Below are 14,059 nucleotides of genomic sequence, written 5' to 3' on the forward strand. Positions count from 1 at the left end.
GGACTGAGCACCTGTTGTGGTGAGATGTATCAATTCATAAAACCCAAGATATTCCCTTAAAAACTAATCAGACTTTGAAACCGTGTTCCTGACTGTTAGGGAGCAATCCAACATTTTACTTAATTCGTTTCATTTAATTTCGTTGGACTTTCAACTAGAGTCGGTGGTGAGTAGCACATCTGAGAGACGCTGCTTCACACATCTAGTGCGGGCCCCTTTCATCAAGGCTAGCCCCGCATACTTCCATGGGACTAGTTAGGTGCACAAGTACACCAGCGTTTTCATCTTCACTGTTTTGGAAGTCCGTTTAAAGTACACTATAGTTGAAATGTGTTTCTTATTGCGTTCAGAAGTTCATGGTCCTCAGATCTTGATGGGGTATTGTCCTGTTTATTCTTTCAGAGTCAAATTAGTATTAAATGAAGATTGTGTCACAAAATATAAATGGATTATGTAATCCAGCTGAAAGGGGGAAAGTCTTAGCTAAATTTAAAAAAGAAAAAGCACAGGTGATATTTTTGCAGGAGACGCATCTTTCACAACAAGAACATGAAAAACTAAAGAAACTAGGCTTTAGAAACAGTTTTTATAGTTCCTTTAAAAAAGGTCATAGGAGAGGAGCGATAATTCTTATCCCCAACTCAGTCTACTTTGAATTCTGTAAGGAAATAAGTGACAAGGGAGGAAGATATATTTTAGTAAAGGGTAAAATTGAGAATATAATGGTTACATTGGTCAATATATATGCCCCGCCTGAAAGTGATACAAGTTTTTTCAAGTCCCTGTTTGATGTGGTGCATTAAATAATAAAGAAATAGTTAAACAAATAAAAAAGGATATAAAGCTATATATGGAAGAGAATGATACAGAGGATGTTATGCTGCTGTTTTAAAAAAAGCTAAATTAGCAGCATATGATAATCTAGTTAAAGAATGACAAGCTTTGGAACACAAACATAAGAGTAACCAGGACCCAGAGACACAGAGAAGAGAAGACCCAGAGAAGATTTTAGCTCGGCGACTAAAAAAACAACAGGCATTAAAGCATTTTTAAACACCCTAGATCTACCCACAGTTGGCACAATACAAAACAAATTCCTCACTGCACCAATCACGATGGAAGAAATAGATAAAGCGATGGGCTAAAAAACAATAAATGCCCAGGCTGTGACGGCTTCCCATCTGAATGGTACAAGATATTTAGAGAGGAATTGAAACCAATCTTATTAAGATCATTTAATCAGACTCTTAAAGAAGGTAAACTCCCCCCATCATGGAGGGAAACTGTCTATACAGTAATCCCAAAAGAAGGTAAAAATAAAGAACTTTGCGAGTCATATAGACCAATCTCAATTTTAAATGTGGACTATAAACTATATACCTCGATTCTCTGTAAAAGGTTTGTAACTTTCTTACCTGATTTAATTGATGAGGACAAACTGGTTTTATCAAGGACCGACAAACGCATGATAGCATTAGAAGAACATTATATGTTATAGAAAATATTACAGAGAACCATGAATGTGCCGCTATTATGAGCCTTGATGCAGAAAAGGCATTTGATAGTGTCAATTGGGCCTTTCTGTACCAGGTGCTTGAGCGATTTGGTTTTAGTGAAAATTCAATACAGTGTATTAGAACAGTTTATTCAGAACCAACAGCCAGAATTAAGGTAAATGGACATCTGACAGCCACTTTTAACCTATATAGGGGTACGAGACAGGGTTGTTGTTCGAGCCCTACTCTTTTTGCTCTTTACATCAAATCTTTGGCTCAAGCAATTAGGCAAAGTGAGAACTTGAGTGGGATAAGAATTGGAGAAGAACATCATGTAATTGGGTTGTTTGCTGATGATGTAATTATTTATCTTAGGGAGCCTGAAACTACTCTCCCTTTACTTATGAACCTACTGGTAGAGTATGGGAAGCTATCTGGATATAAAATAAATGTTTCAAAAACTCAGGTTTTATCATTTAATTTCTCCCCATCACAATCAATCAGGTAATTATGTAATCTAAAATGGGATGCTAAGCATATTAAATACCTGGGAGTAATCCTGACCAAAGAATATTCAGACCTCTGTGGTAAAAATTATAATATCATTAATAAAAATATCCAAAGAGACATTGAGAGATGGTCAACTCTATCCATGGAATTTAGTTAAAGAATAGAGGTTGTGAAAATGAATATTGTCCCGAGATTACTGTATCTTTTCCAAGCTTGGCCAGTAATGATTCCCAAGATTCAGTTCAGGGCTTGGGACAGGATGATTTCGAGATTTGTCTGGGAAGGGAAAAAGCCTCGAATAAAATGTGCAACATTACAGCTAGCAAAGGACAAAGGAGGATTAGCCCTACCAAATTTACAGGAATATTATTACGCAGCACAAATTAGGTATTGTATATGCTGGGGTAACCCTAGTTACACATCTAAATGGAAAAATATAGAACTGGCATACCAGGAGTTACCCATACAGTGTCTCTTAGGTGACAAGGAAAAATCCTTTGCCCTAAAAAAAAATTTTGATCAAATAACTGTAACCACACTAGAGGTATGGTTTAAACTAGTCGAGCAGTATAGCCTACAAAATCAGATTATATTGTTGAGATGGGTGGCATTTGATCATCATTTAAAACCAGGGCTTCTTGATGTAGGATTTAGGAGATGGGCAACTAAAGGTTTAACTGCAAAGGAAATGTAAAAGTTTTCTAGAATTAAAAGGCAATTATACTTTAGATAATAATGATTTTTACCGCCATTTACAAATACGGGACTATTTTGAAAGAGAGTATAAAAGAATGGGAAGTACTGAATTGAATAAATTAGTAAAATTGATAATTGACTCCTATACAAAGAATAATCCTAGAATAATCTCTTTTCTCTACCAAGCCCTGATGGAGAATAGAAAAAACTAATCTAGCTATATCAAGCAAAAATGGGAAAGAGAATTAGGGGAAGAAATTCCAAATGAAAAATGGTATTTAGTTTGTAAGATACAACATACAATTACTTGTTCCCGGAGGTGGAAAGAGTTTGCATGGAAAAATTAGGTACGTTTCTTCATTACTCTGTAATGTGGTGTTTGGGCTTTGTTTCATGTTCTTGTTTTCATGTCTTTTATGTTGGAGTTTAGTCATGGTCCCTGTTAGTGTCATGCTTCCCTTGCCCTCATGTATCTCTGCCTTGTGTATATGTCATGTTCTGATTGGTTGTCCTAGTCATGTGTCTTGTTTCCCATTGGTTTGTTCTTGTCATGTGACCCTCTTGTTTGCTATAAGTAGCCATCATGTTGCCATTGTCTCTCGTCGTGTATTGATGTTGTAACCCGCTGTCGGTGAGTCTAGTCAGTTTGTGTCTCGTCAAGTCTGTTCATGTCTCGTCAAGTCATGTCTGTGTATCTTGTTTGGATTATGTTTGGATTTTGGATAACCTGTAAATAAACTGCACTTGGGTTCTTCACTACACTCGCCTTCAGTGGATGAATCGTTACATACTCCCAAAATTAAAAGCAAACTATTATCCACACCACAGCTGTGTTGGAGGATGTGTGGTCAGGTCAGTGTTGGCCATCTTCGTGTATTTTGGAGTTGTGCAAAAATATTACCTTTCTGGAACATGGTTTTGTTGGAGTTTAAAAAAATCTTAGGATATGAAATACCAAGAGATTTCACAACTTTGTATCTTGGAAACTTTGCACACATTGTGTTGAAACGAGATGAGTATCTTGTAAATATATTAAGTGTTGCATGTAAGAAGAGTATTACCGGGCATTGGTATAAGCAAGACACCCCCTCACTTGGTGAATGGATAGAAATTGTTAAAGAAATATCTAGCGTAGCGTTAGTTCTGGCAGGTCACGTTAGTCAAGCTCGCATCAGCTGACTCTCAGCTGATCCCCATCAACCTATGGGAATACGACACCTATCTAAGCATTCATATATAAGGTCCCTCAGTATTATCAGCAGTTTTCGCATTGCTCAATAGCTAATTACCCTCCTCCATCCCCAACTCCTCCTCTCAGTCAGGATTCAGCCTTCTGATTCTTCTTTGAATCAGACTAATTCTAAAATGTGTACATAACATTATTGAACTTTAACGATATCTGCAATACGTTTATGTTGGTTCTGTTCTGTTTACCCTGGGGGGGGTGGGGTTATCGCTGCTCTCCCTGCTCTTATGCTAGGCTGCATGGATGCGCAGGGAGTTCTTGCCCAGAAAAAAAAAAAAAACAGAACCATAACTGCCAATCCAAACTGTATGCTAATTGTCAATCATCCTTGACGATAGTGGTCCTGACAGAAATACAATATGGAAGAATTTACTTTGATTTGGAGACTTAAAAAGGAATTCTTTCAAAAATACTGGAAGAAATGGACTGAATACTGTAATCTAAACAATCATTGGCTATATATTCATATGTGAATATAAAGATATAGACATATATGTATACATATACAGAATGTATACCCCCTTATTGTTTTGTTTCATGTTTATTATTTTTTTTTACAAAATGTTCAATTAAAAAAAAAAAAGAAAGTGACGTGCGAGGAGAAGCTTTGATAAAGAGAGTGAGATATTACTGATGTGACTCTCTCTATACTGCGGTGTTGACCGTTCAGCAGCGCTACAGGCCGTAAAGCGCTCGTTACTGACCCCGTCATTAAACAGGCCTCCTGAGATCTCGGTAGATTTTACGATAATGAACATAGTGTGTGTGAATGTAACTCTGTTCATTAAGCTCTTAATAAGCGCTGTATATCACACTCATATTTAATGGAACACTTTTAATATATTTACTCTGAGATGTTTATTTGATATGTGTTTGAGTTGGGCAGGAACTCAAGTCCACCGCTGCTGGCAGGACGAGTGTGTGTGTGTGTGTCTGTGTGTGTGTGCTGGAGTTAAAGCAGCACTGCCATCTTTGCCAATCAAAACTAACATGGCGACTTCGCACAGGCCACCAATCACTTTACAAACACACAACACACACTGAGACTCATGCAAGTGAGCACCGATACACAAACACACACACTGCCGTCTCTTTATAGCATGCTGACGATTCATCACGACACATCAGTGCAGGATTTATAGACATATTAAAGTGCTTCGTGAAAGTCCTGCATACACACACACACACACACACTTTTGCGCATTAGTCGGCTGCACACAGAGCCTCATTCATCACAACTGCAGTGGAAACCTCCCTCTCACACACACACACACTTACACACACTAATTTCTCCTGTCGTTTCCCGTCTGTGTGCTGCATGAGGCGCAATAATTGAGAAAAACATGATGAAAAACTTCCCGTTTGTGAGCAGATGATCAGTAATAATATCAGACACACAACGTAACGTCTCAAACTGTGCCTGAAATCAAATAGTACTGGTTCAGGACTGATAAAGTGCATTATATAGTATGAAAGGATGAAAAGAAAAGTGATTTTCTTATTCAGTATTTTTGTCTTGTTTTCCAGTACAAATATCTAAACATCTTTAAATCAAGATACATTTACTGGAGAAGCACAAGCGCCAATATCTGCTAATGGGGTCAAAAATAAACCTGTTTTCCTTTCAACTAAGTCGATTTTTCTGACTCAATTGAAAGATATTTGTTCTTGTTTTAAGCATAAACTCACTTTATATTGGACAATTTCTCTTTTTATCTTGTCATTTTGATTTCTCCAGTAAATGTATCTTGATTTAAAGGATTAGTTCACTTCCAGAATAAACATTTCCTGATAATTCACTCACCTCCATGTCATCCAAGATGTTTGTGTCTTTCTATCTTCAGTCAAAAAGAAATTAAAGTTTTTGAGGAAAACATTCCAGGATTTTTCTCCATATAGTGGACTTCAATGGGGACCAACGGACTGAAGGTCAAATCGCAGTTTCAATGCAGCTTCAAAGGGCTCTACATGTACAGTAATTTTAATATTTTAACATTTTAAAATGTAAGTAACAGCACGTCACCGAAAACAAGGCAAGAAAATACTGAGGAAAAACAATTTTTTGTAGTGCATATATTGCAAAAACCACAAAAGCACGTTTAACTGGTTTAAACTAGAAGTAGTGCTTAAGTTTAAGACTAATTTAATCATATAAACTAACTGCACAGCATGTTAACATGGTGTGTGTGTGTGTGTGTGTGTGTGTGTTTGGCTCTGAATTAAAGTGTTTCTCTTTCTCTGCACTCAATCATGAACTCTGACATGTAAAAATAGACGTGAACACTTAGCAAAGAAAACCCGCCTGATTTCCAGCCTGCGTTTAGAAACACGCATGTAAATTCCCACTTCACATGCTTGCATGTTTGCTTTGATTTTCTGCAATGGAAACAGTCATTAAAGCAGCATGTTAATGAGCTTTAGGCTCGTGTGTCTGTGTGTTTGTGTGTGTATGTGTGTGTGTGTGTGTGCGATCAGTAGGCAGATACTTGGTTAGGGTTAATAGTTATAGCTTAGTCTGGTTAGGGTTAACAGTTTAATATTTAATAGTTATTATTTCAAAATTGAACCATAAATGTATATTAATTAATTTGTCATTAATGTAAAATTGAAAAACTCATCTTCCCTTTCAGTCGGTCACTCTCGGGATCTCGCTTAGAGAGACCAATCCACTTCGAGTGTAAACTAAACGAGCCAATGCACATTGGCATGCGATGATTGAATCCAGCTGCTGCTGATCGCAGCGTGAGTATAATTAGGCAGCAGGTGCAACGCATACTCAGCTTTTCGCTTCGGAGCCGAACGGTTATATCGTTCTGCTCCCGACTTCTCTTCTACTTCTCTTTTTTTTTAAAGACGCATCTTTTTAAAGATGCCTTTTCACCCATGCGTTTCTGGATGCGATCGTTACCTGGCACCGGGTGATGATCACGATCGTTTGTGGACGAGTCATGGTCACATTGCGGGAAAATGACTGTCGCTGAGTTGCGGACTAGGCTCCATTTCCTGCAAAGGGGCGGGGTTCCCGTGCCTCTGCCTAGATCTAGTGTTCCCCCTGGCAAGAGCCGGGGGGGGGGGGCATACTTCTGGCAGTAGCCGGACTGGTCTTACGGTGATGGTGAGGAATTCCCATCCGAGGAACCAACCTCCAAGGGCTCCTCCTTCCACCGGCACTTCGCAGCCAGTGGAGCTGCCTAGGGAACAGGTTGGACCCTCTCGTAGGGTACCACTTGTATCCTTCGGCGCTCCTCCTGACGATTGGATGTCTATCGCTGCATCAGAGGGTGACCCAGACCTTTCTGGAGATGATGATCTGGATTCAGATCCAGAAATGGTGGCTATGCTTGCCCAGGCCGCCGAGAGGTTTGGGCTCGAGTGGAACCTTCCACCGCGTCCCGAGCCCTCGAGGCTGGATGATTGGTTTCTCGTGGTGGCTAGTGCTGGTTCTCAGGGCCCCACCCCAGTGCCTTTCTTCCCGGAAGTGCATGATGAGCTCACTGGGTCATGGACGGCACCTTTCACTGCCAGAAACCTCCCCGGTGGCTCATCCTCCCTCACCACCCTCGATGTCCCTCCGGTGGTGCGGTCGGTAGCGATGCAATTGTGTCCAAATGCCACTGCCACCTGGCGGGGCAAGCCGTCGCTCCCCTCCCGGGCCTGTAGGTACTCGTCGGCCCTGACCGGCAGTGCTTATGCGGCCTTCGGAGAAGCTGCCTCTGCCGTATACGCCATGGTGTTGTTGCAGGTTCATCAGGCCAAGGCCCTGAAGGACCTGCACGAGGGTGGACATGACCCAGAAGTTCTTAAAGAGCTCCACACTGCTACTCACCTCGCACTACGAGCGACGAAGTGTCACTGCGCGGTCTCTGGGACGTGCAATGTCCACTATGGTGATCTAGGAATGCCATTTCTGGCTGTGTCTGGCCGACATGAGGGAGACCGACAAGACTCGTTTTTTAAATGCCCCCGTGTCCCAGAACGGCCTCTTCGCCCAGCAGTTCTCTGCTGCACAGAAGCAGTCCGAGGCCATTAAACACATCCTGCCCCGGCGTGCAGCTGCTGCCTCCACCCGGCGGCAGCGCCTCAGTCTGCTCGTCGCCGAGGGTGGCCCCCTACCGCCGCCCCTGGTCCCGCGCAGCAAATGCAGCAGCCTCCAGCAAAGCAGCGCCGTGGAGCCAGTCGCAGGGCAGTTGCCCCACCCGTCCAGGCCCCCGCCAAACCTAGTGGCAAGCGGAAGAGCAAGAGGCCCTGAGACGGGTGACCCAGAGATGGAGGGAGCTGCTCTTTGGGAGATGGTGAACGCACCACTCCCTCCCCCGGAGGAGAGCCGGGCGGAGTATCTTTTGTTTCTGTTTTCCCCAACACTGACTTCACGGTCAGTGGTACCCAAAACTTCGACAAAAGAGCAGTTTCTTCTATGTCTGGGTCCCCAGAGGGGACGGGGAGTTGTGGACTGGCCAGTCTCAGATCACACTCACCCTCCTCTCTCACCAGTGAGCAGTTGTGGGCAGTTCGAGAGTGCGATCAAATGTATTACTCACGCACCCTCTGCCCGAACGCAGGTAAGTGTTGCACACACGCTTATCCCGCTTCGGACCGGCAACGAGACGCCCGGGCCGAGTCCCTGTGTTCCCCGCGCTGCCCCACCGCGGGTACGTCAGTGGTTCCGTTGGTGCCAATTGTATGGTATCTGGGAGCCTGGCTAGCGATCTCCAGTCTGTCTCGTTGGCTCCTTCAGACCATCAGACTCGGCTATGCAATTCAGTTCACCCGGCGTCCTCCCAAGTTCAAGGGCATCCACTTCACTTCAGTGAAGGCGGCAGATGACTCTGTCTTGCGTGCAGAGATCGCAGTCCTACTGGTGAAGGATGCGATAGAGCCGGTCCCTCCAGCCGATATGAAGATGGGGTTTTACTGCCCATACTTCATTGTACCCAAGAACGGCGGTGGGTTAAGACCAATCTTGGATCTGCGCATCTTGAACCGGGCCCTTCACAAGCTTCCGTTCAAGATGCTCACGCAGAAGCGCATCTTCGGGTGCATCCGTCCCCGAAATTGGTTTGCAGGGATCGACCTGAAGGACTCATATTTTCATGTTTCGATCCTTCTGCGACACAGGCCATTCCTGCAGTTCGCGTTCGAGGGACGAGCACATCAGTACAAGGTCCTGCCCTTCGGGCTGTCCTGTCGCCCCTTGTCTTCACGAAAGTTGCGGAGGCGGCCCTTGTTTCCCTGAGAGAACAGGGTATTCGCGTTCTCAACTACCTCGGCAACTGGCTCATACTAGCTTAGTCTCAGGATCAGTTGTGCGAACACAGGGACTTGATGCTCTCGCACCTCAGCCAGTTGGGCCTTCGGGTCAACTTAGAAAAGAGCAAACTCCCCCCGATGCAGAGGATCTCTTTTCCCGGTAAGGAGTTGGATTTGGTCGAACAGACAGCACGCCTCATGCAGGAACGTGCTCAGTTGGTGTTGAACTGCCTGAATATGTTCAAGAGCAGGACGGTGGTCCCACTGAAACAGTTTCAGAGTCTGGGGCATATGGCAGCTACAGCGGCAGTCACGCCGCTGGGGCTGCTTCATATGAAACCGCTTCAACACTGGCTCCATGGCCGAATCCCGAGGTGGGCGTGGCAACGTGGCACTCAACGGGTCCAAGTCACACTGGCCTGCCGCCAAACCTTCACCCGTGGCCAGACCTTGCGTTTCTCCGGGCAGGAGTGCCTCTAGAACAGGTCTCCAGGCATGCTGTGGTTCACACGGATGCCTCCACCACCGGCTGGGGGGCCACATTCGAAGGGCTTGCAGTGTCAGGGGTTTGGACGGGCCTCCAACTGCACTGGCACATCAATTGCCTAGAGTTGCTGGCAGTATGCCTTGCCTTGATCCGTCTCAAAGGGCGCTTACGAGGCAAGAACATACTGGTCTGCACGGACAATACTGCGATCATTGCGTACATCAACCGACAAGGTGGTCTACACTCCCATCGCATGTCGCAACTCGCCCGCCACCTCCTCCTCTGGAGTCAGAAGCATTTGAGGTCGCTTCATGCCATTCACATTCCGAGCTTGCACAACTGGGCAGCCGACAAGCTGTTATGAGCTGTGCTCCCCAGGGAATGGATACTCCATCCCCAGATGGTTCAGCTGATTTGGAGACGTTTTGGAGCCCCTCAGGTAGACCTGTTTGCGTCTCCAGAGACTTCTCACTGCCAGTTGTTTTACTCCCTGACCGAAGGAACACTCAGCATGGACGCACTGGCACACAAACACTGTGCAAGATCAGGGAGGACGAGGAGCAGGTCCTGCTCGTGGTGCCTTATTGGCCCACTCGGACCTGGTTCCTCACATTTCGGGTCTGCACAACCATACGGCCGATGAGCTGTCGCTACGAGCTACGCTCCCAGGAGAATGGAGACTCCATCCCCAGACGGTCCAGCTGATTTGGAGACATTTTGGAGCCGCTCAGGTAGACCTGTTTGCGTCTCCAGAGACTTCTCACTGCCAGTTGTTTTACTCCCTGACCGAAGGAACACTCGGCACGAACGCACTGGCACACAGCTGGTCGCGGGGCCTTCGCAAGTATGCACAAGTATGGATCCTCTAAGGGATCAGGGAGGACGAGGAGCAGGTCCTGCTCATGGCGCCTTATTGGCCCACTCGGACCTGGTTCCTGGAACTGATGCTCCTCGTGACAGCCCCTTTTTGGCAGACTCCTCTGACTCAGAGACGGGGCACCCTGTGGCACCCGCGTCCAGACCTCTGGAAACTTCATGTCTGGCCCCTGGACGGGACGCGGAGGTCTTCTCACCGAGAAGACCCCCGGAAATGCTCAATCAGAGTTGTGCTGTCCTTCCTGCAGCAAGGGTTGGAGCGAAGGCTGTTTCCCTCCATCCTTAAAGGTCCCATGACATGCTGCTTTTTGGATGCTTTTATATAGGCCTAAGTGGTCCTTAGTACTGTATCTGAAGTCTCTTTCCCGAAATTCAGCCTTGGTGCAGAATTTCAGCCACTACGAGCCAGTCCCACAATGAGTCTGCTCCTGCTTGCACTGGCCTCCATCAAGAGGGTAGGGGACCTGCATGCATTTTCGGGCGACGATTCATGCCTAGAGCTTGGGCTGGCTGACTCCCAGGTAATTCCGAGGCCCCGGCCCGGCTATCTGCCCAAGGTGCCCATTACTCCCTTCAGGGATTGGGTGGTGAGCCTGAAAGCGCTGCCCCCGGAGGAGGCAGACCCAGCCCTAGCTTTGCTTTGTCCCGTCCGAGCTTTGAGATGCTACGTAGACTGGACACAAAGCTTCAGGACCTCAGACCAGCTCTTTGTCTGCCATGGAGGCTGGCAGAAGGGGAATGCCGTCTCTAAGCAGAGGATGGCCCACTGGATAGTGGATGCCATTACATTGGCTTATCAGGCACAGGGTGTGCCCTGCCCCCCTTCAGGTTACGAGCTCACTCTACTAGAAGTGTTGCATCCTCCTGGGCGCTGGCTCGTGGCGCCTCGCTGGCAGATATTTGTAGAGCTGCGGGCTGGGCGACCCCCAACACGTTTGCTAGATTCTATAGCCTTCGCGTGGAGCCGGTATCCTCCTGTGTTCTCACCTCAAACGGGTAGAAGCACTGAGAGGCCCTGGTTAGTGTTGGCTTGCTAAAACTGGTCAAGAGTGTCCGTACTGTAGACCCTGTCGAGCTCCTCCATCCCCTCGGCAGCCAGACGTGGCGGAACGTCCGGCGCCAGGCCCTCACTCGATGAATCCATGAGAACCGGTAGATGGCTGTGTTCCATATTTAGAGACCTAAGTGGATCCCATATGTATAAAGTCCACGGTATAGCCTGTGTTTCCCTGGCAGACATCTGCCATTTCCAAGAGGGTTATAATGACCTCTAATCTTCCATATGCACCTAAACGGTTGTTCATATGTGTAAGTGCTTCCGAAATCTCCTTCGGGAAAGATGGGGCTTCCGCAATGTTCCTGTTCCAAGTGGAACGGGTACGTTTTCCCAGTGTTATCCAATCTCACTGAGTGGGTAGTGCTATGACAACAGTGACTGGTCTTCTTGTTGCGAGCCCTGGCCTACACCAAAAAGGGGTGCAGGCAGCTCGCACAGGACACTGGAAGGGGCAGCATCCATGGCGCTTTTGTAGGGATCCCAATTCGTCGATCACCGACGTGACGTCGAGAGTGACCGACTGAAATGGAATGTCTCGGTTATGTATGTAACCCTTACTCCCTGAAGGAGGGAACGGAGACGTCACGTCCTGTCGCCACGGCTGCTGTACCACCACTGAGCGGCCGGGTCACCGGCTCGGCACCTCAGCGAAAACCTGAGTATGCTGTCAATGTGCATTGGCTCGTTCAGTTTACACTCGAAGTGGATTGGTCTCTCTAAGCGAGATCCCAATTCGTCGGTCACTGACGTGACGTCTCCGTTCCCTCCTTCAGGGAACGAGGGTTACATACGTAACCGAGACGTTCTCCTGGTGAGACTCTAAGCAAGAGATCAGAGAATGTGCACACATGCAGAACACGGATTCATGTTAACATGAGCGTGTTTCGTGGGTATCTGTATTCTCTCTCTGTATGACGTCAGCTGAGATTTTTGTAGTTGTCATGGAAACTTTACTGTATTCCCAGCATGCCGCACTGGACACACATGAGTCCTGACTTCAGGTCTGTACATTTACACCATTACTAGAGATTTAGTGAGTTTGTAGAATGAGTGAAAACAGGAACCAGAAAGTGGAAAATTTGGGGTAGGTGAGATATTAATGTTTCTGAAAGAATTCTCCTCTGTTCACCTAAGGCAGCATTTATTTGATCAAAAATACAGTAAAACCAGTGAAATATTATTACAATGTAAAATAGCTGTTTTCGCTGTGAATATCTGTTAAACTGTAGTTTATTCCTGTGATCAAAGCTGAATTTTCAGCATCATAACTCCAGTCTTCAGTGTCACATGATCCTTCAGAAATCATTCTAATATGCTGATTTGCTGCTCAAGAAACATTTCTGATTATTATCAATGTTGAAAACAGTTGTGCTGCACAATATTTTTGTGGAACCTGTGAAGCATTTTAATTTTCCAGATTCTTTGAATAAAAGGTTCAAAAGAACAGCGTTTATTTGAAACAGAAATCTTTTGTTGCACTATGAATGTGATCAATTTAATGCGTCCTTGATGAATATAAGTAATTTCTTTTTTTTTTTTTAAATCGTAGTGATCCCAAACGTTTGAATGGTATGTAGTCAGTGTTTGAACTGCACATATGAGGAGCGTGTGCCAGTGCTGGACTGTATGTGAAATGTGTGTCACTTTTACTGCTTGCTCAGAAGACTGAAGAGATTCTGCTGTGTGTCTGAATGAACCCACTTAGTTTTTATTCCAGCAAACACACTCTTTGATGAGCGATCATGAAACACTACCACACTTATCCACCGTTGTGTGTGTGTGTGAGCAATGTTGACATCATGACAAGCACGGACAGTATTTTTAGCCTTATAAACAGTCAAAGTGCAACAAATATTTTCATAAGGACTGACGCAGCAGTGAGTTGAGCTCCGTTCAGTCATTCAAACACAAATAAAACCTTCCACTTGCCTCCACTGAAAACACTGCACCATCTTTACCAGAATCAGGAGTGATCATTGTCTTTCAGAGAAAACCTGCTGCTCAGACTGACAGAAAAATACTACACAACACTAAAGAGTGATAGGGAATGATGTACAGATCCAAACACTGAAGCGCAGCAGACACACACTGACCCCTGCTGGACACACAGCATTAGTCAGGGATTCGTATCATGACACTGTTTCTGCTTACAGAATTAAGTCATTCACATGCTGATCAGTATTTCAGCTGCATTTATTGATTTGTTAAATAGCCACATTAATGACCTGCTTTATTCCTCACGTGTGTGTTGCTGTGGAGTTTCAGGTCCGTTTGTGCGAATGACCCTCAGGATTAATGGCTGCTCGGGTTGTTGGGTGTTTTGCTTTGGGATGCATCGTTACGATGCTGTGAATCTGTCAGCAGCTTCAGACACGTGCTGTTAGCATGATTCACACACACACACACACACACACACACACACACACACACACACACACACACAC

The sequence above is a fragment of the Sinocyclocheilus anshuiensis genome, unplaced genomic scaffold (genome assembly GCF_001515605.1).
Source record: "Sinocyclocheilus anshuiensis isolate Anshui unplaced genomic scaffold, SAMN03320099.WGS_v1.1 scaffold5014, whole genome shotgun sequence".
In the NCBI taxonomy this organism is placed as follows: domain Eukaryota; kingdom Metazoa; phylum Chordata; class Actinopteri; order Cypriniformes; family Cyprinidae; genus Sinocyclocheilus; species Sinocyclocheilus anshuiensis.